The following is a 26,765-nucleotide window of genomic DNA, read 5'->3' as shown; positions in this document are numbered from 1 at the left end:
AGTCTACATGTTCCCTGCTCACACACCCCTATGTGGGGATGACTTGTATTTCCCTAGATGAGGGAACAACACCTACCTTTTGCAGAACCCACTAGATATACAACAGGAGGGGCCAAATTATCCCTCCTCTTCTTGCAACGCCACAAGCCCAGAATGTGCCTGTAAATTGCTACACTCAGCAACTGAGGAGATGTGATGTCTCCAGCTAATTATTAATTGCTTTTAGCAGGACTGATGTGCCAGGCTGTGGGGTGGGTGGGAATAAGAATAAATAGTGAGGATGCTACATATTTGTATACTGTATGTAACAGCCTCCCAGCGGTTACTTATTTTTGGGGGCTTTTCCTCTATCAGTCCTGTTAAAACAGGCAGTGGAAAGGTTAATTCCTTCAAGAGGTCTGTATGTGTATTTCAGCCTTGAATGTGTAGCAATATTCAAGGGCAGGCCTTGCAACTCTGAGGTTGTCAATCAAAGGGGTGGATATTGGTTGAACGCCCCCTGCTGTGTGTGGGCCAATCTGTATCCGGCTTTGGCTTGTAATGAGTCAAAGTCAGAGACACTCCCCTGAGATGTTCAAATTGGGACATACCTCCTAAATTAAGTAGTCCGTTATTGAATCAGTTGAGTTGAGTCTGTGATCTACTGAGTGAGAGGAGTGATTCCAGGAACTCTCTCTCTCCCTCCACCCATGCTGGGTTGGAGGCAGGGGGGGTCAAGAAGAACATGATGCTAGCCAGGGCTCTGAGCTAGAGAGAGAGGAATATGATATTACAGACTGTGATGCTGTATCTGTATCTGCAATAAAACTGCCAAGAAAAAGACATTGCTGTGTGGCTTTCTGGTCTCTGCATGAGGAGTCTCAGTGAGAGTCTATCCCCTGAAGACATAAGAGGATCCTCACTGGCTGGAGGCACTGCACCACCTGAAGGAACAAGGTAATCTGTCCTCTGTCCCTATCCTGGCTCTCCCCACACCACCGCGGAGCCCTCAGCCCTCCTGTTACCAGCAGGTTGCAGCACCATTACACCCGAGTAACCAGAGAAGCAGAATACCCCCCCCCCCCCCCCATCTCACGTAGGGGGGGATGGGATAAAAGGGTTACATGTAAAGTAAATAAACATGAAGAATAAATCGTGATCAAAATGGGGAGATAGCAGCCTTTTTTCTGTTGCTTTGAATGGGTCATTAACCCCTTCAGTGCCTTAGGGGCCAGCAATACATATAGCAGTAGAGTGAATTGCTGCTTTTATATGTACTGCTATTCTATAGCAATAATGTATTATTATAATTTACCCTCTAGTTTCAGGGGGACAGCAGTCTATCTTAAAGCAGCCATCCACTTGAATGAAAAAAATTATAAAAATGTTTTTCTTTTTTAAACTGCCCATCCCTCTCTTTATGACCCACCCAGAGCTAAAAAAAAAAAAGCAGGGGCCTAGAGATAAATTAAAATGATTACCAAAGGCTGACACAGAAACTAAACAAAAATAAATAAATCAACAACTCCTTCACATTTAGGAACTTAATATGGGTCATATTTACTAAGTAGTCTTGTGTCTTAAGGCACCTAACAGGGATGGTAGACACCTTGCAGGTGTGCTATGGCAGAAGAATGCTTAGTACATACCGTATGGGCTAATATGCAGGCATATTACTGTAACCCTCCGTGCTTGGCTCTAAAGGAGTTTATATCGAGTTGTATAAATATATATACGTCTGGGCTGAGCCTCTCATGCCTCCTGAAGGTGCTGGGTACATGGAGATTGCCGTGGATATGCAGGTAGAGGAATGATGGGCGCCGGGAATTCATTGATAATGCTCGCTATACAAAAACGGGCTTCACTCCAGACATTGACTGGTGGCAAATATGGTTACTCCGTGCTTCTTCCCCTGGTACATCGTAGCTCTCGCTCCTATGCTGGGTAAGTACTCTTGCTTGTTTCCCTTAGTAATGGTTCGATTGGCAATCTCTTACATAGTGTCAATAGTGCCCCATCTGAAGTGGGCCTATAGTGGGAATACACTTTGTCCTCGGGGATCAATATCCCATCACTGTGTACTGCCTACCTCATCCATACACATTGGATCACAAGTTTATTTAAGACCTTCCGGTAGGGCCGAACCAAAAAAAGTTTGCGCACCACCGCCCCTATATGGTTAGTGCTGTTATGGAGTGTGCATTGCTATATAGGAGATCTCAGAGTAGTAGCTCTGGAGCATTATCGGTTTGATGACCATGCAGCAAGCTTAAGCCTATAGGGAACCATGTTGAATGTTTTGAAGCAAAAGGTGGCACTGTGCTCATTTGCATGTCATTTCCCAGAATCCCTTGCTGCAGTGGAAGTGCTGTGTGCTGGGTGATAATGATGAAAGGCTTGGTTGCAGACCTGTCTAAGACATGCAAATGAGCATACAGTAATATTTCCATTTGCTATATATACACTTACATACATACATACAGGGCTTGATAAATTACACAAAAAACTACTCACCCAACCAAAAAAGCTACTCGCCCCTGGCCCATCCTCAATTCACAAAAATGGAATAAATTCCAAATAAGAATAATTCTGCATCTCTCCGAACCATTCTTTTCCCATTTTATTTTCCCAAAACCATCTGCCACATCTTTAGTGGCACACGTCTACAATTCTACATCTCCTCACGCCCCCCCCCCCATCCTTTACCCTCCCTCCTCCCTCTCCCCATCCTCTCCCCCACCCCCTCTCCCCTCCCTCTATGCCATCCCCTCTCCTCCCTCTCCCTCCTCCCCCATCCTCTCTCTCCTCCCTATTCCCCATCCTCTCTCCTCCCTCTCCCCCCTCTACCCATTCTCTCTCCCATCCTCTAACTCTCCTCTCTCATCCCGATCCTCTGTCTCTTTCTCTCTATCCTCCATCTCCCCCACCCACTCTCTCCCCTCCCTCTTCCCCATCCTTCTCCCCATCCTCTTTGTTGCCTCCCTCTCTCCCCCATTCTCTCTATCTCTCCCCTCCCCCATCCTCCCTCTCCCCCATCCTCTCTCCCCCTCCCCCATCCTCTCCCCCATCCTCTCTCCCCTCCCCCATCCTCTCTCCCCTCTCTTATACTCTCTCTCTCCTCTCCCCATCATCTCTCCCTCCCCCTCTCTCCCCTCCCCATCCTCTCCCCTCCCTTTTCCCCCCATCCTCTCTCCCCTCCCTTTTCCCCCATCCTCTCCCCTCCCTCTCCCCCATCCTCTCCTCCCTCTCCCCATCCATCCTCTCTGTCTCCCCCTCCACCATCCTTTCTCCCCCCATCCTCTCGCCCCTCCCTTTCCCCCCATACTCTCTCCCCCCATCCTCCCTCCCCCATCCTCTCCCCCATCCTTGCGCTCTCCTCCATCTCATCCATCCTCCCTCTCCCCCATCATTCTTTCTCTCCTTTCCCCCGTCAATCTCCCATCCTATCTCCCCCCTCCACTATACTCTCTCCCTCCCCTCCCCATCGTCTCTCTCCTCTGCCCATCCTCTCTCCCCCTCCCCATCCTCTCTCTCCTCCCTCTCCCCCATCCTCTTTCTCCCCTCCCACTCCCCCCCATCCTCTCTCTCCCCTCCCTTTTCCCCCATCCTCTCTCCCCCCATCCTCTCTCCCCTCCCTCTCCCCCCATCCTCTCTCCCCTCCCTCTCCCCATCCTCTCCTCCCTCTCTCCAATCCTTGCTCTCTCCTCCATCTCATCCATCCTCTCGACTCCCTCCTCATCATTCTTTCTCTCCTCTCCCCCATCAATCTCCCATCCTCTCCCTCCTCCATCCTTCATTAACACTCTCCTCCAGACACACTTACCACCACAGACACACCCACATCCACCACCACAGTCACAGACACACTTACCACCACAGACAGACTTAGACACATACACACACAGACACTTACCAACACAGACACACACACATACCAACACAGACACACGGAGGGACCAGGAGATCTAGTGAGGAACCGCAATGGAGAGCTCTGCAGCGCCACCTGCTGCGCAGAAGCTGCAGACGGCCTGGCTCCTCCCAGCTCCAGCTGAGCATGCCTGGCATCCTCCTCTGATCTCCTCCTACCCGCCCAAACTGGCACGGGATGTCTGTTCCCCGTACCTCAGCAGCTCTCCACTGGCACCAACGCTGCTTCCTCCTCACTGAGCGGGGACTCACTCACCTGGAGTGGAGACTCCCCCCCCTTCCTCCTGGCACATGGAGATTCCCTCAACTGGAGTGAGGAGAATCTCCACCCCTTCCTCCGCACGCGGGGACTCCCTCGGGGGGAGGGGGAAAAACAGCATGCCAAGGAGGAGGGGAGAAGCAGCATGGGAGAGGGGAGCCTAGTCCCTGTGGGGAGGTGCCCGCTCCTCTGCCTCTGCAGCTTGGGCTTGACATCATGACATCACGTTGCGTGGTCATTTTCAAGGGAGATGCAGGGGGAGACACTGAAGATGCAGGAAGATGCCGAACCACTCGACAGTGGGCAAAATGCACTCGCCCCGGGGCATGTGGGCGAGTGCATTTGTCAAGCACTATATGTGTGTATATTTGAAGTGCTGTGTGCTGGGTGATAATGGGGAAAGGCAGGGTTGCAGACCTGCCTAAGACATGCAGATGAGCATACAGTTGTATTTACATTTTTATATATATATATATATATATATATAAACAAAAAACAAACAGAAGCGCAAGCTCCATAGCACGTAACTGTTTAAACAATAAAGTACATTTATTTAAAAAACTGCAGCCCTAAGGAAATGCACTTACAGGATTAAAATATTCATCAATATTTGTGTAACCCTACTTATTAATGAAATGAATTTAATAATTTCTAATACTACTAATAACAGTACCAGAAAAATAACCTACTAATACCAATACCAGGATTGGTATGAGTAGGTTATTTTTCTGGTACTGTTAGTAGTAGTATTAGAAGTGATTACATTAATTTAATTAATAAGTGGGGTTATTCTGAGTGTATGGTGTGAACTACACAAATATTGATGAATTATTGTGGAATTTTTAAAATATATTAATGTTTATTTAACCTTGTAAACCTCCGTTTTGTGGTGAAACAGGAATTAGGGTTTGAGAATAACTACATCATTCAGCCTATTTCATTGGCTGTCACTGACCAATCAAACTACCCCTGACGAAGTTGCCCTTGTGTGATGAAACGCGTAGGGTTGGTGACGTCATCGCGTTTTTGGGTGTGTGTACACGGAGTCGGGCGTCCCTGCGATCCAGCTAGCTGCATTTTCAAGTGCTGGCAATTGTTACATGCTAGAACAGAGGACGTGGAGATACTGATTGACTCAGTTCTTTGGCGCACCTCGTGACAGGAGCTAGTGGTGGCTACAAGCTGTGCAGGTGTACCCTGCCTACCTGGGACCCCCCTCACCCTTGCAGATGACTACACACAGAGATTTCTCTCCCACGTATGGTTGCTTTTTTTAATCCTGTAAGTGCATTTCCTTTGGGCTGCAGTTTTTTAAATTAATGTACTTTATTGTTTAAACAGTTACGTGCTATGGAGCTTGCGCTTCTGTTTGTTTTTTGTTCTTAGATTCGTAGTGGTTGGCTATACCACTTTTATCTGAAGCTGCATCACGCTCCCTGGATCTTCATCTGGGACTCTTATCTCCCTGGATTTTTGTTTAAAGTGGAACCTTCATATTGGACTTATTCTTTATCACTATCACGTTATGGTTTGTTGTTATATTTAGTTAAATCTGTGCTATTTTTTTTTAGTATATGTTTATTAGTTGTAATATAATTTTTACTATTAATAATATCACTCATATCCACCTGAGCGCTACATATTTTTGTGTTGTTTCCTGTCATATATATATATATATCTCAAATGGAAATATAGCTGTATGCTCATTTGCATGTCTTAGACAGATCTGCAACCCCGCCTTTCACCATTATCACCCAGCACGCAGCACTTCCACTGCAGCAAGGGATTCTGGGAAATGACATGCAAATGAGCACACAGTGCCACCTTTTGCTACAAAACCATTAACATGATATAGAGATAAAGATAACAGCAGAAAACTAAATCTTTGATAGTGAGAGAATAATCACAATCCAAATTATTATCTAACAGTAATTAAAATAATTCTTAGGGGCAATTCACCCAGTTATGTTTTTTATTAACCAAACTCACGTGGGGATTTTATATTTACCACTACTACAACCCAGATTAACATCACCAAGTAAGTGCATTACCTGTGGCTTTCTCAGCACTAGTGCATTTCTTAGTGTATGAGGTGCTTTGGTTATTTTATTAGCCAATCCACCATTGGCTATTTGTCTGTATATCTGTGTACGTGCGCTCCCCTTATCCTCTCCATTTCTTTTATCCATTTGGGGATCCTGGAAAGATCCTTGGGGTTGAGCAGCAGACATTGGATCCTGTCGTAGTGCACCAGTATTTGGGTGCATGTTGGGGTCCTCTACCACGGTAGTATCGTACCCGTTTTTATTTATCTTCACCACCTTATAGAGAGAGCACCTTAGTACTTCCTTTGTTACATATCACATGTATATTGCACAGGGTCAGCCCACTTTCCAAATAAGGCTCTGGATGTAAGGTGAGATACCACATGTGGCATCTACTGTGCATCCAGAAATACCCAGCCTGAGTTATGTCCCGTACTTAGTATCAGTCGGGTAGGGTGCATGACCGTACTGGTCAAATTTAATTAATAGTAGTTAGAAGGCAGATTTCACTCTGTGTGCTGTAAGTTAACAAATGGACAAGTAACTTGATCACAATTCACTACAATTATAACTTGTACAAAGCAATGAAATGCTAGAAGGATATATTTTCTCTGGAGACTATCAAACATGCAGATACTCATCTAGTAGAGTAAGGTGTCATGGCTTGCTAGTCAAATGAAGTAATATTTTAACCTCCTTAAGGCGGAATTTGACTTTTACTGACCGCTGATCTGCATCAGCAGCACTTCCTTATGCAATGACATTGTGTGTAAGCTTGAGCCACATGCCACTTCCAAGAGAAACACCTTTTAGTTGTGTATAATTACTCACTGGTAGGTAGAAACTGCTGCTTGTGCACCAATGTGTATCAAATCAAAGCCTTTGAAGTTGTCCAGATAAATAGGATTAGTCATACTTCTGGGGAAATAGAAAGACTGACCAAATGAAACTAAGTCCATATGGTTTCATGCATCTCAACAGTGATTAGACCGTTCCTTGTGAAACAGGCATTTCATGCATTGTTGCTTACTAAATAATTGTTTCTTTCAGCAATTCGTCATGGTGATTTTTTCCTACAAAAGAAAGTTGTTTCATTGCATTGTTCTTTGGAAGCCTTAGGCATTGTAATCCAATTAACAGAGTGGTATTTCTTACACAGTTACACACGCACAAAACACTTTCTTCCGTTTTCCGGTTTATTCCATTGGCGATATCAATACCCAGTGGTCGCATTGGCCTAAAAACAACAAAGGGTAAAAGACTTTTTAAAATATTCTAAATGTATTTAACATTAAATAAAAGCTGTTGTGACCATATTTTACAAGGATGTATGCAATATTTACTCTTAGCAGGAGTGTGATAGGTGACCTACACAAAATCATTTTTCTATAAATATAAAAAAAAAATCAACATACAGTAGGAAGTTGGTGGGGAAGTGACATTAGATGCCCGTGATATTTTTGCAGAGCTTTGACCACAAATATACATTTATTTATTTATAAAAATGTTTTACCAGGAAGTAATACATTGAGAGTTACCTCTCATTTTCAAGTATGTCCTGGGCACAAAGTTATGATGACAGATATATGGTTACAAATACATAGTTACATTAAGTGATCAGGGTTATACATTATATACAAGGCATTGCATGCACAGTAAGTGATAATATATGTTATAGGCGTATGAAACAGCTACAGACCAGATTAAAATGTGAGACAGCTTTAGTTTTGAAATAACTTTTAGACTGGTGGCGGCTGTGAGAGTTCATTGGCCTAACTGCAAAATAAGCCCTATCGCAGAGTACTGTACATGTGAAGAAGGGCAAGACGTGTATGTTCAGACAGCACCACCAGTGAGCAAAGAGTCTGGAAGATTGCATGAAAAGGTGCAAAGGGAGCAATAGTGCGACCTGTATTACCTCTATAGTTAATGTGACTAACAAAGTGACGTTCCCAGGACTCAATGACATATAAAATTATAATAAGTCAAATGAGACTAGAGATTTGAAAAAAGCGAATATTTACTAGAAAATAAAACTTGGATAATACACAGTAACATGTTCTCTGTCACCTAGCGCAAGAATCTACTAACACAAAAAAAATCATATTATCTAACTTTTATTTTCTAGTAAATATTCGGGGGTTTTTTAAATCTCATTTGACTTATTATAATTATTTATCTCATTTGACTTATTATAATTATTTATCTCATTTGTCTTATTATAATTATTTATCTCATTTGACTTATTATAATTATTTATCTCATTTGACTTATTATAATTATTTATCTCATTTGTCTTATTATAATTATTTATCTCATTTGAGTGCTGGGAACATCACTTTGTTATTCACCTGTGAAGAGCAGTTCTTCACAAAATATGTTGGCGAAAATAAGAGAAAAACAAGTTTTACTTCTTACAAATATTCAATGCTCTGTTTTTAGTTTTTATCATTAGAAAATACAGCTCAACCCCCTTATAACGCTATGCTTGGGGTCCAAGGAATCACATTGCGTTATAAACGGATCGCGTTAGAAATAATGTACAATTGTATGCGTTGTACAATAAAGTATTTAAGAAACCAATAATCGTGTTGTAAAGTATTCATAAATACAAACATTGGGAGCCACGCTTGCACCGCGCTATAAGCGGATACCCGTTATAACGGATCGCGTTATAACGGGGTTGAGCTGTATATAATAAAATGTAAATAGTGGGTATGAGAAACAATACTACCAATGAGAGACATTTTTACAGTCCTAAATATTGTAAGACAAGGGAGCGCCAACTTTTGGAGCTGCGCCTCCTGCCTGCTCCTCCAGGTGCTCGCACCCCCCTTACTTTTTTACCCGCGTCAAATGACGCCCGCGAGTGACGTCACATGACCACATTGCCATGGTAACTGGTGTCAAATGACGCCGGGGGTCATGTGACGGCACATCACACGGCCCAAAGACGCCGCATTGCCATGGCGACGCGGCACAACCAGGCTTCTGAATCACGGTAAGTACTGTAGTTTACAGAGGCCTTGCGCGATCCCCCGGCATTTAATTTAAATGCCTTAGGGAACAGCGCGGGGCCTGTGCAACCGCCGCGCCCCCCAGTTTTGCGCACCTCTGGTGGAAGAGATACAATATACATGAGTAAATAAACCAATGCGTCCTACAGCGAGAGCAATAACGCCTGCTATATCTGTATGTATTTGCCAAAACGTTGGTTGGCCAACCAATTGACACAATCCAAAAGGGCGGAGCAGGTGTAACAGCAACCAATCTGATTGGTTGCTTTAACATGTGCTTCTGACCACATGTTATGCGATGGACCTAGGTCCTACAAAAGGTCCGGGACCTCACATAACTCTACCAGTGACTAGCAACAAAAGAAGGATAGAAGATTTTCAACAAATACCCACCGCAGAAGATTCTTCAAATCATCGGAGGATCGAAGGCTTGAATGAAGTTGAGGATCTCTCGTTCCGTAGCTCTGGGTGCCTGTGGATTACAAATAGATTGGATTCATTGTTTTCATATGGTTGTGCATCAGCCCATTTATGAATAGTTCTGGGTGGCTTAAACCCGAAAAAGGATGGGGCACCTTTACATGGATTTGGTAAAGGACAATTATTTATTTAATTAACCCTTTTGTTGCCAACGAGGCTGCCCAGGCTCTCCTTGATAGCTTCTACAACCAAAGGGGTTAATGAAGATTTAATATTTGGCGACCTGTGCATTGTGTTTTATTTAATGTATTGTTTATTTAATGGATGGTTTATTTAATGTATGGGTTATTTAATATATGGTTTATTTAATGTTGCCTTGTATGTTTTATTTAGTACTTGTTCAATTTGTCCTGTTTGCCTCCTTTGGCTAAACGAGCTATAAGCTATTCTTGTAGACGGGGGGTTGTTGGGGTGGGGAGAGTAACATGGGTGGATATTGGGGGTATGAGCTCTGAGTCAGGTGGTTTGGCCCCCGGTGTGGTGGTGGGAGGTTAACCCCTTGTATATCAGCATTTATACATCTTTGGTATACAACAGATAGTTGGGTAGGAGTATTAACATGTTAGGTACCATAACTGACATGAAGGCATGCGTGATGGTTACTAAACGGTTAATTACATTTTTATTAGCGATTACACCAGGTATATATTACATAACAATATATATCTGGCACCTTCGGTATTGGAGAGAAAATAGTGAAGCCAAAAAGAAAAGCCCATCAGAACTTTTTTTTCTGTATTTTCTCTCGACTTTGCTATTTTTTTTGGTGCCTTTTTCCTCAAAAAAAAAAAATTCTGCTAAATGTTATACGGCATTAGCTGAGAATGTAAAAAAAATAAGAGGTTCGATTATTTCTTGCGAAGCAGCAGCAGCTGCGCCTGAGTATATAGAACTGGAGCCTTTGTCTACTTGCAGTTGCATCAAATGTTAATCAAGTTTCTTGCGTCTGAGGCTGGTCTGTTAGCCGGAAAGGCTAATCCCTTCCCAGACCTTGAAGAGATTTGTGGAGGAAGTAAGAGGAAAACAATAGTTATCTCACTAAATAAAACTTGATACATACCTTTGTGCTGTGTCTAACACTTCCTATTGTTCCTTTTATTTGTTGTTATTTTTATTTATTTATAAAAATGTTTAACCCGGAAGTAATACATTGAGTTACCTCTCGTTTTCAAGTATGTCCTGGGCACAGAGTTATGATAACAATACTTGGTTACATTAAATGAACAGAGATTATACATTCAATTTCATGGACGGTTAGAGATCATATATGATTATGGGCGTATGTAACAGTTACAGACAAGATTACATTGTGTTAGAAGAGGTAGGATGGGCCTGCAATGGTTTGTGTTAGAAGAGGCCCTGCCCCATTGAACTTACAATCTATTAGGAAGGGTAAGTTAAACATCAAATAAGTTCGAGAACATGCAAGTTAAGACCGCGTCCAAGGTGAGCGCGCGCGACCGTTCGTGTAGCGTCAGGCGCGCCTGTAGCTGGAGCGATTTGTGGCCTAGAGGTAGATGCGACCAGGAGGCGTGTCGGAGGCATGGCAGTGATGTCACGGAGCTGGTTGGCCCTCATTGGGTGAACCGCCCGCCTGACCCGGCCGGCGTGCGACAGAAACACATTTATTTGTCTGCTCATGTATCGCGAGCGCCGGCGCTTCTCATCGCGCGCGCGGTCGCACGCTCCATGGCATGCCTCATAGAGGCACGCCATTTTGATCGTGCCGTGCGCTTGCTCGCGCTCATCATTGATGCGGCCTAAGAAGCATTCAATCACTAGCAAAAATATGGCAACACATCCAAGGAACTAGCGTTTATAAAGGTTGTTATTTTACTTTGACTAACCTAGCAACCTTTTTCTGGCACAAATAGACAGAGACTACAACAGGGGCGGCCAACTCCAGTCTTTAAGGGCAACCAACAGGTCAGGTTTTAAGGATATCCCTGCTTCAGCACAGGGGGCCCAATCAGTGGCTACCCCTGGACTCCAACATACGTAGAATCCCTTTCTTGACAAACTGTTGCCCAAAGGTACTAAAAACACCTGTATAAAATGTATAAAAGAAGATACGATCATTTATCCGCGTCCGTGATCCATTGGATTCAACTTGCAGATAGGAAAATAAAAATAGTGACATTTTTGAAATTCTGCGTTTCTCTCTTCATCACTGTTTTCCCTTTTTTCTCAGCTCCATTCATCGTGTGATTTGAAACTCTCAGCCGCTGGTGGAGTCGGAAATCGGGAATTCGCTGCTGTGCTACAAGTTGCATTAATCAAGAGCTGAATAAATCCGACGGGAGATGATGCCGTAACACACCACGGCCACTAGATGGCATATTAACAATATAGTACTGTACACTAAAGTTACCTCATTACAATGAATAGCTGAGTTGTTTTCTAACTTTTAAATTAATGATGCGGGTTGTCCTTTTTTTGTTTTGTTTTGTTTAGCTGGTATCTGAAGGATTTATAGGAGGTATTTTAATGTCAAATCCTGAAACTCAAGCTAAACTCATTTGCATGTATAATGTGACGGCTCAGAGTTTTTTTATAGCTATATTTGTTGTTATACATTATGTAGGACAAACACGAACATTTGTGTGTTGATGGTCTTGTTCATCTACTATGAATAATTCTTAATTTGGACCAGAACTTGGTGTTGCAACCTCCAACAGTTTCTGAATCCATACATTACCAGCCTCCAATTCACTTGAAATAGCACATTTAAAAAAAACAAAAAAATGACATATAAATTAAAAGTTTCTGGACATTCTGCAGTATTTCAATGGTAAACGGTAAAAGTTTGTTAATGAAGCTGTTTTATGTTGCTTTTTCTCCAACATTGTTTGAATTAAGGTGTCCTAAGGTGCTGAACTGAGCTATTTACACCTAAGAAATGTAAACATTTTGACCAGACTCTCTATTTCCTGTCAGGGGAAACAATATGGCGGCAGGGTCAGCCTCTCCTGAGCGGGCCAGCAGAATAGTCAGCAAGCACATCAAACAATTTCCATGGTTCGGATTCTGTCAGCGCTTAGGTTTTCAGCGCGCTAAAACACAATGATAGATGTACAAAAAGCTCTAGTTTGACACCTTACAGACCATATATGTATGTACTGTATGTCTTTATTTATATAGCGCCATTAATGTACATAGCGCTTCACAGCAGTAACACACGTGATAATAATATATATAACACATAATGGGAAGGAGTGCTTTCAGACATAAAAGTAACATTTAGGAAAAGGAGTCCCTGCTCGAAGAGCTTACAATCTAATTGGTAAGTAGGTGGAACGTACAGAGTTTGTAGGAGGACATTCTGGTAAGTGCATCTGCAGGGGCCAATGTTTATGTATGAGGTGTATAGTAACAGCCACATAGCTACTCGTGCTTCGTTAAGGAAGTGTGTTTTAAGGTGAGTCTTAAAGGTGGATAGAGAGGGTGCTTGTCGGATATTGAGGGGAAGGGCATTCCAGAGGTGTGGGGCAGTCAGTGAGAAAAGTTTAAGGCGGGAGAGGGCTTTAGATACAAAGGGGGTTGAGAGAAAACATCCTTGAGCAGAACGCAAGAGTCAGGATGGTGTAGAGCGAGAAATTAGGGCTGAGATGTAAGGAGGGGTAGAAGAATGTAAGGGCTGTTCTATACAGCGTGTGGCCGCGCGTTCCTATGCGAACGCGCGTGCACGTGCCGCATGCTTTTCATGAATATAGAGTCGGGAGCTGCAGGTTAGTATATGTATATGTGTGTGTATGTGTGAGTATATGTGGGTGCATGGGTTGTGTGAGTGAAAGTAAGTCCTAGATAGGTTTTTTAAAGAAACAAAAAAAATTTAATAAATATAATTTTTTGGGGTTTTACAATCCTTGACACACACATCCATACAAACACACATCCACGCATACACACATACACACATATACATACACACATACACACATACACACATATACATACATTTGAGCGCAGGTAGCGGCGCGAAAAGATGAATTTCTTCATCTTCGCCGTCAGCACCCCTCTCCCTGCCGTGCGCGCGCGGCCCTTCTATAGAAAGGCTGACTGACGTCAGCCAACTGAATTTCCACGTGCACGCACGGCGTAGTACGCGCCCGGCACTATAAAACGTGCCTAAAGCTTTTAAAGTGAGGAGGAGAATTGAGCTATCACATCTTTCAAATCTGTTGAAATATCTATGCCGTATTAATTCGTTTAAATCTAATGCGCTGCTTTTTAGGATGAAATGTCCTTTGTTATACCAAGATAGCAATCATACGCCTTATTGTACAAAGAAACCATTAAATCAGTTGTACAAGATCTGTCAGTTGCACAAGTTTTCGTGCCATCTCCCTCCCACCTCTACCAAAACGTTATTTTATAACATATTTCCTACTTTTGTATTTTATCCACTAACACAGCTGATTAACTAAGTTTCTACGTGACCAAATATTCTGTGATATATTTCAAGATTTAAATCTAATTTCCATTGCCCTTCCATAAAAACTGTTAATCAGTGGACACTGAGAAAGCATTTGAATTGTTCATTGAATGCTAATAAATGGAAATGTGTTTATCAAAGTTTTGACTAGTTTTGCACGGCAAAAAATACTATCAGAATGTTTTTATTGGATAAGCTCCTGTATTTGACATTGGAAGATACCAGTCAAATCAGCCCCTGAAATCTAAGCTGTGATCCTTTGTAGTGAGTTTTGCAGGTGCCAGCAAGGTACAATCCCTTTACAAATCTTTTGTTTATAATGTTTGAAACAGTTACAGACAAATTAATTATGATCAACACCTGCAAAACGCAACAACAATAATGTTTTATTATAGTGATTACAGTGTATGAGCGCCTGTCCTAAGCAATCATATTAAAAAAACAATTCAGATTCAACTTGTATGTGGATACCCATTTTTATTATCCATCTATAGTGGGGAGATCACCTCGAAAGCTTTGTATGTATTTCCCACATTTCAAACTGTACAATGTTGAAAATCATAGTACTTTTTATTTCAAAGAGAAAATGCAAGGCCATAAGAATGACCGGAAATATATCAGTGGCACGTGGTTCATTAGGATAATCAACTCTAACAGCAGCAGTACTGGAAGCCACTGGGAGTATAGTGGCCTATGAGGTAATATACCCTTGTTATCTACTCCCTGCTCCCGGTGTTAGGAGGTCTGTATACCCTCAGATCAAGGAGTTTGGGATGTTTTACATTTTGTCAATAGTCATTTATCAACCCCCTGAGGAAGTGTCATTCTGACATAGGCAGCGACAGAGGGTTCGTGACGACGGACTCCGGAAGCTGCGCACGCACGCTCACCCACGAGAGGGCACCGTTGGAGATATTGGGTTGGCTGATATTTCATCACGTAAGCCCCCGCTCTCCGTTCTTTTAAGATCTTTGGACTGTACGAGTGCCTTGGTTAACTGAGGCCTGATTAAAGCAGCAGTCCAAACTGCCGTTAAAAAAAATAAATCCCTTTAATATGTTTATCAATACAATCCACACAATGATAAGTAATTAGCTAAGTTGCCGATCGATTTTGTTCTCCTGTGATGGATCGGCGAAGATTCGGCTCGGGGTTTCAATAAATGGCTGTCAGTGCAGCAGAAGAGGACCAAAGATGCAACATTTTGTGGGGAAGATCATGTGGCCAGGCAGTCACTAGATACAATTGGTGCACTGCTAGAGACAGGGTAGGGTTCAAAAAGGGGTGTGCCAGAGCCTGTTTCAGAAAAGGAAGGAGATGTCACTTTGTAAATGGCTATAGACAAAAAAAATGCTTGTTACATTATGACACATTAAAAATGTCATTCAGAGTTTAAAAAAATGCTACAAGTATTTTCTCATAGTACAGAACTGATTTATTAAAAAAAAACACATGTTGGATATTGCCTGGTCTGCAGCTGTAATACTCTGCAGTCCCAGCGTTCTGTGGTGAGTTCTAAGCAGGGTTTCCACCACTTGGGCTTTGACCTGGAGACTACGGGTTTTGGCTACGTATCTCCAGGCTACGGGTTTACCCTGTAAACCTCCGGGTGGTGGCGTGGGGCTGCGTCCTCCCATCATCTCCCCCTGCAACTCCTATCAATATGGCTGCCATTTGACGCCGCATTTCCATGAGAACGGGCACTACATTGCCATGGCATCGGAATGCGATGTAATGTCACGCGTTGCCATGACGACGGGATGTCATGTAACGCCTCGGCGCCATAAGGCATCCCATTGTCATGGCAACTTAATGTCGCGTGACGTCGTGTAGCATCCCATTGTCATGTCAATGCGGCACCATTTGAAGCTGCACAGATATATTGACAGGAGTTGCAGGGGGAGATGCCGTAAGGATGCCAGGAGATGCTGCCACCGCCGAAGGTAAGCGTTCAGTAGGAGGTGGCAACCCTGGTTCTAAGGGCTGTGAGCTGCATGAAGAAGTGCTTTCTACTTATTGTTTGATGTGATTTACCTCATAGTTTCACGAGTGGCCCGTATCTGGAGTAGTACAGTGTAAATCAGTGAAAAGCAGTTGCCTACTGTATGTATGTCTTTATTTATATAGCGCCATTAATGTACATAGCGCGTCACAGCAGTATATAAATAAAAATTAATACAGATAACGCATAATGGGAATAAGCGCTTCAGTCATAAAAGTAAAATTTAGGAAAAGGAGTCCCTGCTCCGGAGAGCTTACAATCTAATTAGTTGGTAGGAAGAACGTACAGAGACAGTAGGAGGGCGTTCTCGTAAGTGCGTCTGCAATGGGCCAAGGTTTATGTATCGTGTATAGTATTAGCACAGGAGCTATTCATATGCTTCGTTAAGCAGGTGTGTTTTAAGGTGGGAACAGTGGAAACAGAGCACTGCTCGCAGGAAAAAACATGAAGAAAAAATGGTGAATGCGTATTCCATAAAAAATAATTAAGATTTATTGGTCATATTGACAAGCAAGCGATGGTGTCGCCCCACCAAAGCGTTTCACGCCTAAGCGCTTTCTCAAGGATCTTTGGAGCAAGGGATTTTGTCTTGGATGCTGCACTTCACTATTGAGTCCATGTGACAGTGTTATCCCGTTCATCATTTGGAACAAGGAACTGTATGATTGGAGTGACTGTAAATGCTACCATTTCTGGACTATCTATGTGATTTACCTCCGCATTCACTGATTGGGAGGTCACCAGATGAGTATGCCACACTACCTACCTGTCCATTTCCCCATTTCATTTACTCCAAGATTGTTATATGTGAGCATTGTCTTTAGCACACGTTGCTATGTCTGTTTTGGTCTTTAGCACCACACATTTTGGTTTTTTTTCTCTGTGTTTTAAGGTGTGTCTTAAAGGTGGATAGAGAGGGTGTATGTCATACATTAATTATTCTGTCACATCTCCTCTTGTCTCGTCTCCTTTTCAGTCTGAAGAGCCCCAACCCTTTCAACTCCCATCTTATAGGATAAACATATCAGGCCCTATTCACTAACCGGTGCTACTGCACGAGACACCTTTCAGCTTATGAAGACACTTTACTGCCTATTCATTTGAATGGCCGTAGGGTCTCTTATGTGTCTTCTGGCACCAGAAGGTGTCTTGTGGAATAACACTGCTTAGTAAACATGGACCATCATGCCTTTCTTCGTCTTCATTGGTCTTCTCTGAACCTCCTTTATTTCCATTATGCGATTTTGTTGCAGATGGTCTGATTTTTTACCAGAATTGTACGCAGAATTCACGGTGTGTGTGTGTGTGTGTGTGTTCATGGGTGCATGGGTGCATGGGTGCATGGGTGCATGGGTGCATGGGTGCACAGTGGATTTATTCAATTATATGTTTTACCTTCTGTTTTATTTGAAAAGCCTTTTTTTCTCCACAAATGTTTCATAGGCTGCGATCAAAATGGCTCCTTGTCCCGCCTTCGGTGTAACTGCCCAGTGATTGCCCCTCTCTGGTTCAAAATCTTCTCCCTTAACAATAATAATCTCGGTTTCTCACTGACTCCAGGTCCTTGGACTTCTTAACACACTCTAGACCAGGGGTGCTCAACTCCAGTCCTCAAGGGTAGGGTTTTCAGGATATCCCTGCTTCAGCACAGGTGACTGAGCCACCTGTGCTGAAGCCAGGATCTATGCTGAAGCAGGGATATCCTGAAAACCTGAGCTGCTGGTAGCCCTTGAGGGCTGGAGCTGCCGACCCCTGCTCTAGGCAGACGTTTCCAAAGCCAAATCGAAACCCATCACCCATATTCTGACTGCCCCCCGCTGCCGCACAGCATCCTACTGGATATAAGATGAAGCCCCTGGCTTATCTCAAATCAATAGGTGTAGAACGCCAGTGCATCAGAAAGACAAGTCAACTTGAGAAGTGGCATAGAGCCCGAAACGCGTAGGTTGTTAGTTGTTGGGGCTAGGGGCTTTGTCCAATCTTTTTATGGCATAAATAAATCTTTGCTTCTGCTGCCGTGAGCCTCCTCCTGGTTTTCTTGGCAGCGCACTGCCGTTTTTTCTCCTGTTCCTTATCTCAAATCAAAAACGCGTATATGGTACATTTTATTCGGGGAGAGGATCACATATTTTATAAACGGCAGCTGTCCAATTTCTGAAAGTATAAGAGCCTTGGTGAAGATTAATGGATGATTTGGCATTACATACACTTTAACTCTACTTTAAAGCCCTATACTACTCACCTGGGATCTTATCTTAAGACTTTTGGGGTAACACATTCCTCTCCCTCTCCTTTTTGTCTCTCCTGTTCTTACACGGATATGTCAATTGTTTACATTTGCAATGTAACGCCACTGACCCCTTCCCATAATAATGTTTGAAAATGAAAATAAAAAAGTTTAAAAACAAAAAACTTTTTTTCTAAATGATACCCAGCATTTGACTTACTCTCTTGATTAGTATAAGTACAGTATATGCTTATACATGCAAAGTCATGGTATGTTTATTGTTGATACATTATTTCCCCCCCCCCCCCTCAGTTTTGCGACCATGAGACTTGGATAAACATTATCTTATATTTCTGACTTATTTCAATAAATATAAAAGTTAAAAAAAAAACAAAACAGGATGATGGAGTAATTCTGGACTATGATTTTTGCCTACGGTAGTATTATCCTTTTCCAAAGTTCTGTGACAAAGTAATACTGACCCTCTACATGATATGTTAAGAATTACAGGTCTGTATACGAAAGACACAACCCACATACATCAACAGTGTGCGACAGATCCCACTGGCACTTCAATTTAGTTCCATTAAATGAATTCTGTGTCTCAATTAGATTTTCTCAAAAGGTGTTTAATCATAATAGAAGCACTTCACCTCAAGAGGCCAGAGGTACGTTAAGCACTTTGAAGAGGCTCAGTCACACAATGTAGAGGTAATGTACAGGGCTTCAGATGTACTAGGCTACCGCTGCTATTAATTCAAACATATCAGCCGCGTAGGGGCAATTTTGCAATGCAATGCCCGCCTGTTTACAGAATGGGAAATATGTTTGATGTTCAGAGAGCAGAATAGTTAAAGGAGCATTATCTTTAAGGAAATCATTTGTAAAAATCCCCCTAGGTGGGAAGCAGGGGGTCTCCGGAGCCGAAACGTTCCCTGAGATACTTAACTCCGTGGGTCATGCTGGTATTGCTTGCATGTTTAAAGGTCCCACGTCATGCGTGCCATATGGAAGCCATGACAGGATTCAAACTGGGAGATCCTCAAGAGCTAAACGGCGCTAGTTTTAGCTCAGGGGTCCTCCTTTCTCGAGATACTAACCGAAAGAGTCAATGTTTGTTTTTGGATATTTTAATGGCCATCCAATAGGAAGACCCAATGTCATCGGTTGCGACATCCTATTGGCCTGTGTGACCGGTGAGATTTGGCAACCATATTATACTCCTGAAATAGGAGGTGAACACTGGTACCTACACCAGCAATACAGTATCTCAGGAACCAGGGAAGGGGCCTGGGAGCTAAAAACAGCGAGGTTTAGATCCAGAGAACGCCCTCCACCGGTTTAAATATTATATAAAAGAAAAGTTAAATTTACCAAACAAGCCGTTGCAATGCTGCTTTAACTGTAGTTACTGTAGTAACTGTGGGGATACATTAGGAGAATCCTTGATGGAGAAGGATTTACGAGTGCTTGTAGGCAGCAGGCTTAGCAATAGTGCCCAAAGTCATGCAGAAGCTGCAAAGGCAAACAAGATCTTATCTTGCATGAAACGGGCAATACATGGAAGGGAAGTAAACAATATGCTGCCCCTTTATAAAGCCCACATTAGTAAGACCACACCTTGAATATGGAGCACTGGCGTAGCTAGACATTTGTGGGCCCCCGGGGAAAAAAAAATCAAGGGCCCCATTAATATTAATACTGACTGCAATTTTTCTCCAACCCATCCTCTCTCTAATCCTCTATTACATCATCCCTCCTCATCTCTTCCATCCCTCCTTGTCATCATCCCTCATCTTCTCTCCCCCTCTTCCCCCTCCCCATCATCATCTCTCTCCCCTCCCATCATCATCATCTCCTCCCCTCATCATCTGTCCCCCCTCCTCCTCATCTCCCCCCCCCCATCATCATCATCATCATCATGTGATCTCTCCCTCATCATCAGATCTCTCCCTCCTTATGGTGGCCATATTTTCAAATGTAAAAAACATGGACACGTGCCCCCCCCCCCATTATTTTGCTTTCCTCATTCTCCCCCATCCTTCCTCCCTCCCCCAGCCTCACTCTCTCCCCCCATTCTCTATCCTCCATATATGTGCCCAATCCTCCCCCCATCCACTCTCATCCCTCACTCTCCATCCTCCCTCTCCCCCAATCCTCTCTCCTCCCTCAACCCCCCATCATCTCTCCTCCCTCTCCCCCTCCTCTCTCTTCCCTCTCCCCCACTTTCCCCCCTCCCTTCCCCATCCTCTCTCTCCTATCTTGCTCCCCATCCTCTCTCTTCTCCCTTCGCCCCATTCTCTATCTCCTCCCTTCCCCTCCACTCTCTATCTCCTTCCTTCCCCCCCACCCTCTCTCCTCCCTTTTACCGATTAAACATTGACGTGTGTTTTGGAGTGTCAGCAGATGGCACATCCCCAACCACTTACAGCAGGGCCCCGGGTATATGGCGGGTTCAATTCCAGAGGCCCACCGTATAGTGAAAATCGCCGGAAAGCGGATCTGGCGATTTTCAGTGCTGCGCATGCGCAAACCGGCATTTTTGCCGTTCTGCGCATGTGCGACCGGCGGTCTGCGCATGCCCACCGGGCGCACCCGCCCATTATGCGCACGCGCGATTTTAAATTCAACATGGCGGCCCCCTTCTCGGTGCTCCCGTATCAGCGGATCGCCGAAAAGCGGAGCGCCGAGAAGCGGGGCCCTGCTGTACATGCAATATGTACAGAAACTCAGAGACCAGTTACGAGAAGCGTACAAGCTTAACACTTCTGCAGCTGACACAAATAGTCATGGAACAAAAGCCGTTATGAATAAAGAGTACACGGGCAAGAGCTACAGTACAACTGCAGGACAGAGTCCTTATCCGGAATCTGGGGATACCAGGAAAATACAAAATAGCAAATCGCTGGAAAACCGAGCCTTATGTGGTAATAGAGAAGCTAGAAGGACTCCCCGTCTATCAAGTGAGACCTGTAAAGGGAAATGGGCCCACAAAGAATCTACATAGAAACCACCTCCTGCCAATAGGGCAGTTAGTTCGCTGCCCTGAGAGAGAAAACATTCCAAGAGAACCCCTTAGACCCAGGAGAAGTGATCGATTGAACAGAGGACATGGTTCTGGTACAAATCCAGTTAACCAGGGTAGGCAAGACAGTGATGAGGAGTCCGAACAAGAGGAGGGGTACCCCGGGGAAGGAATGTTAGGGCACTTGGCAAATATTTTGAATGGGGAAGAACTGCATGCCCCCCAACCGGGTCCCCAAATGCAATCAGTAGGGTCTCAGGATTTAGAAAAAACTGTTATTCTTGAATTGGATCACAGAGCAGAGGAATTTACCCCCATAGGTCCTGATGAATCCATGATAGATGACTGTGAGTCTTCTCCTAGTGCAGGACCCGCAACATCTGAGTCACTGGTACCATATGAGTCCCGTAAGGTGGAAAGGGAAGTAGACATCATACCTCCGGTATTGACACCAGACCCCCCATGAGACTGACCTATAGCTTACCAGGAGTTTCGACTGATGTCCCTATGGTTAGTACTGTTCGATGGGTAGTACCCATGACAATGGAAATAGGAGATGTTGGGGAATGTAGAACATTCTGGGGTAACAAGAATACCATCTGTCAAAACTGTTTGACTGTCGGATCTACTGTACCTATGATGTTATGTACCTAGAGAGGAGTTCATTGTTAGATTAGATAAATATATTGTTGGTTTATCCTGGTTGATGGGGACATCAACATTTCAGCAGGGGGAGGATGTAACCCCCTGTGTCTGCTATCAGCACAGGACATGGCCCCTTTAAGAATTACATTCAACTGGATCATGTGACTATGCTAAGCCAGTGAAATGACAGTTGGTGACAGTTGAAAAGGGAGCTGAGGGAGTGAGGGTGTGCAGGCCCATACTGCACAGAGAGTCCATGCAGGACCCCTAAGAGAGAGGGAACTGAAGAGAGACAGAGTTGCCTCACTGGACAAGTGCATGCAGCAGGGCCCTGCAGAGACGAGGACCTGACAGTGCAGAGGGAAGCAGCAGACAGAGGCTACTACAGAGAGAGATTAGGGAGCCCAGCTGTGCAGGAATTACACCAGGTTGGAGTGGGTGCTAACCCACAAAGGATATAAATTGCAGTTATATTTCCATCATAGTTTGATCTTTGTGAAGCACCAGGCCTGCAACACACCAAGTTTATGAGCTCCAACGATTGTGCTAGCACACCAGGATCTACAGGCCAGTACCCCATGATTGGGAGGCCGGATAGAGATCAAAGTTATTATTTGTTTGCGCAGCGTTCTCACTGTTGGTATAGTTTGTTTAAGTATATATGTATGTGGAGTGATTCTGAGATTAAGAGTCACCGGGCTGATTCATATGAGATATGTAACACCACAAATTATAGCTATATGCAGTGTTCGACAATCATATACATTTACACGCCCGGGGCGTGTAGATTTAACCTCCGGGCGAGTAAATATTGGCCCAAGCAGCACACGTGTTTGTTTTTTTAAATTTCCCTGCTCGCGCTGAAATTTCCTTGCTCGCGCTGAAAAAAAAAACTCCCCCTACCTGACAGCTGATTGGCGCGTGCTCCCAGGCTTTGTGGGCGCGCGGCCAGGCTCTATATGAGCTCGCCCCCAACGAGCGCCCATTCTTTCTGCCTGGAGATCTGTTGGAGGGTAAGTACTCGCCATGCTGCGGCCCCTCTGCTCCTTCCCTGCAAGCAAACCTGTGCGATCCCCCTAGTCCCCACATGGCTCCCTTCTCACCACCGCGACCCTCTGCTCGTGCCCTCTCCCGCCAGTATTCGCCTTTGCGTTAGCTCTCCCCTCCTCCTGTCCCCTTCCCCTCCCCTCCTCTTGTCCCCTTCCCCTCCCCTCCTCCTGTTCCCTCCCCTCCTCCTGTCCCCCTCCTGTCCCCCTCCCCTCCTCCTGTCCCCTTCCCCCTCCTCCTGTCCCTCGATCCACTGATCGCTGCCCGGGACGGGAGGTCCCCACTGCTGCAGCCCGGTTGTCGTAGGGGGGGGGGGCGCTCTCACCACGTGCCTCCCTCACCATGTGCCTCCCCGCCAGCTAACTTCATGACGGCGCAGCCGCCGCATGAGGTGGGGGGGGGGATAACGGGCTGACTAGCTTAATGGTGCATACCTGTTTGCCCGTGCACTGCGGGACATGCCGACGAGAGGAGCAGGGCAATGGCGGCCACGGCGGGGCTGACTGTCCGGTTGGGCGCCCGCCACGTGACTCCCACCCACCCTGCCACCTCTCCACCTCCTCAAAGCCCGCGTGAGGTATGGGGGGGATGTCGGCCTGCCCCCCCACGAGCGGGAGATGGGCGCGGGTGGGTGGGGGAGGAGCGTGGTGGTCGTGGCCTTTCCTCCCCCCCCGTGTGTGCTTGTGTGTGTATATATGGGGGTGTATGTGTGTGTATATGGGTGTGTGTGTATATATGGGTATGTGTGTGTCTATATATGGGTGTGTGTGTATATATGTGTGTGTGTGTTTGTGTGTATATATATATGGGTGTGTGTGTGTGTGTGTGTGTGTGTGTGTGTGTGTGTGTGTGTATATAAGGGTGTGTGTGTGTGTGTATATATATGGGAGTGTGTGTGTATGTATGTGTGTGTGACACCAGAGGTACCCCCCCCAGTCAGTCACCCCCCCCAGTCAGTCACCCCCCCAGTCAGTCACCCCCCCAGTCAGTCACCCCCCCTAGTCAGTCACCCCCCTAGTCAGTCACCCCCCCTAGTAAGTCACCCCCCCCCTAGTCAGTCACCCCCCCCTAGTCAGTCACCCCCCCTAGTCAGTCACCCCCCCCTAGTCAGTCACCCCCCCATGTCAGTCAGTCACCCCCTAGTCAGTCAGTCACCCCCCCTAGTCAGTCAGTCACCCCCCCTAGTCAGTCACCCCCCCTAGTCAGTCACCCCCCCTAGTCAGTCAGTCACCCCCCCTAGTCAGTCAGTCACCCCCCCTAGTCAGTCAGTCCCCCCCAGTCAGTCACCCCCCCAGTCAGTCAGTCACCCCCCAGTCAGTCAGTCATCCCCCCAGTCAGTCACCCCCCAGTCAGTCACCCCCCAGTCAGTCACCCCCCCCCCAGTCAGTCACCCCCCCAGTCAGTCACCCCCCCCTAGTCAGTCACCCCCCCCTAGTCAGTCACCCCCCCTAGTCAGTCAGTCACCCCCCCTAGTCAGTCAGTCCCCCCCAGTCAGTCACCCCCCCAGTCAGTCAGTCACCCCCCAGTCAGTCAGTCATCCCCCCAGTCAGTCACCCCCCAGTCAGTCACCCCCCAGTCAGTCATCCCCCCCAGTCAGTCACCCCCCCAGTCAGTCACCCCCCCCCAGTCAGTCACCCCCCCCAGTCAGTCACCCCCCCAGTCAGTCACCCAGCCAGTCAGTCACCCAGCCAGTCAGTCACCCAGCCAACCAGTCAGTCACCCACCCACCCAGCCAGTCAGTCACCCACCCAGCCAATCAGTCACCCAGCCAGCCAGTCAGTCACCCAGCCAGCCAGCCAGTCAGTCACCCAGCCAGTCAGTCACCCAGCCAGTCAGTCACCCAGCCAGCCAGTCAGTCACCCACCCAGTCAGTCAGTCAGTCACCCAGCCAGTGAGTCAGTCAGTCACCCACCCAGTCACCCACCCACCCAGTCAAGGTCACCCACCCATTCAGCCAGTCACCCACCCAGCCAGTCACCCAGCCAGTCACCCACCCAGCCAGTCACCCACCCAGCCAGTCACCCACCCTCTCTCTCTGTGTATCACCCACCCTCTGTGTGTCACCCACCGTTTCCCCCCTCTGTGTGTCACCCCCTCTGTGTCTCCCCCCCACACTCTCTCTCTACCCCCCACACTCTCTCTCTACCCCCACACTCTCTCCCCCCCACTCTCTCTCCCCCCCACACTCTCTCTCTCCCCCCACACTTTCTCTCCCCCACACACTCTTCCCCCCCACACTCTCTCTCCCCCACACACTCTCTCCCCCCCACAGCCTCCCTCTCTCTCTCCACCCCCCACACTCTCTCTACCCCCACACTCTCTCTCCCCCCCACACTCTCTCTCCCCCCCACACTCTCTCTCTCTCCCCCACACTCTCTCTCCCCCCCACACTCTCTCTCTCCCCCACACTCTCTCTCCCCCCCACAGCCTCCCTCTCTGTCTCCCCCCACACTCTCTCTCCCCCACACACTCTCTCTCTCTCCCCACACTCTCTCTCTCCCCCCACACTCTCTCTCCCCCCACACTCTCTCTCCCCCCCACAGTCTACCACTCTCTCTCCCCCCCACACTCTCCCTCTCTCTCCCCCCCACACTTTCCCTCTCCCCCCCACACTTTTCCTCTCTCTCCCCCCCACACTCTCCCTCTCTCTCTCCCCCACACTCTCCCTCTCTCCCCCCCCACACTCTCTCTCTCTCTTCCCCACACTCTCTCTCTTCCCCACACTCTCTCTCTCTTCCCCACACACACTCTCTCTCTCTTCCCCACACACACTCTCTCTCTTCCCCACACACACTCTCTCTCTCTTCCCCACACACACTCTCTCTCTCTTCCCCACACACACTCTCTCTCTCTTCCCCACACACACTCTCTCTCTCTTCCCCACACACACTCTCTCTCTCTTCCCCACACACACTCTCTCTCCTCCACACACACTCTCTCTCTCCCCCACACACTCTCTCTCTCCCCCACACACTCTCTCTCCCCCACACACTCTCTCTCCCCCACATACTCTCTCTCTCCCCTCCCCCACACTCTCTCTCTCCCCCACACTCTCTTTCTCTCTCTCTCTCTCTCTCTACCCCACACTCTCTTTTTCTCTCTCTCCCCCACACACTCTCTCTCTCTCTCTCTCCCCACACACACTCTCTCTCCCTCTCTCTCTCTCTCCCCCACACTCTCACACTCTGGATCTCTTATTTACCCTATATATCTTAACTGCCCTATACTACACCGAAATAACCTATACTGCTTTCTTCCAGATCTGACTCAAGCTTCACACGGAAGACATCGGAAGACAGGTATGGAACACCTCCCCTCCAATGTATAACATTGGGTGAATGAGGGTACCTGGACATTGAGGGACTGCGGATCAGGTAAGATCCCAGGCGGGATTGCTGCTTTAGATATTGTGAAGCGGGGACGTCCAGACACTGGTTAAGGGGTTCAGGAAACTAGTCATTCACACCTGGCTTTTATTTCTAGATCCGACATTTACACACACACACACACACACGTAACCAGGACGAATTGTAGTATAATGTAATACAATAAATACATTTATGTCAAAAACGAATGTTATTCTGACTAGGAATTTATTAAATGTATTTTATTTATATATTTTATTTTAAAGCGAGGTTGGGGGCGGGACTAGGGGCGGGGTTGGGGGCGGGACTAGG

General features: G+C 46.0%; 1 long non-coding RNA gene across 1 annotated transcript in view; it reads right to left on the bottom strand.

Annotated features, from left to right (window-relative positions):
* Positions 1 to 5,942: 5,942 nt before the first annotated feature.
* Positions 5,943 to 26,765, bottom strand: part of LOC142491375 (uncharacterized) — a 118,008-nt gene continuing 97,185 nt past the window's right edge. The window contains exons 2-3 of the long non-coding RNA XR_012800385.1: positions 9,621 to 9,699; positions 5,943 to 7,447 (exon numbers count right to left, since the gene is read on the bottom strand). This is a non-coding gene — a long non-coding RNA (uncharacterized LOC142491375). The remainder of the gene's footprint in view (positions 7,448 to 9,620; positions 9,700 to 26,765) is intronic.

Source organism: Ascaphus truei, chromosome 3 (genome assembly GCF_040206685.1).
Source record: "Ascaphus truei isolate aAscTru1 chromosome 3, aAscTru1.hap1, whole genome shotgun sequence".
Taxonomy (NCBI): domain Eukaryota; kingdom Metazoa; phylum Chordata; class Amphibia; order Anura; family Ascaphidae; genus Ascaphus; species Ascaphus truei.
Note: the sequence above shows the minus strand (reverse complement) of the source record. Positions and strands in the feature narration are given on the sequence as shown.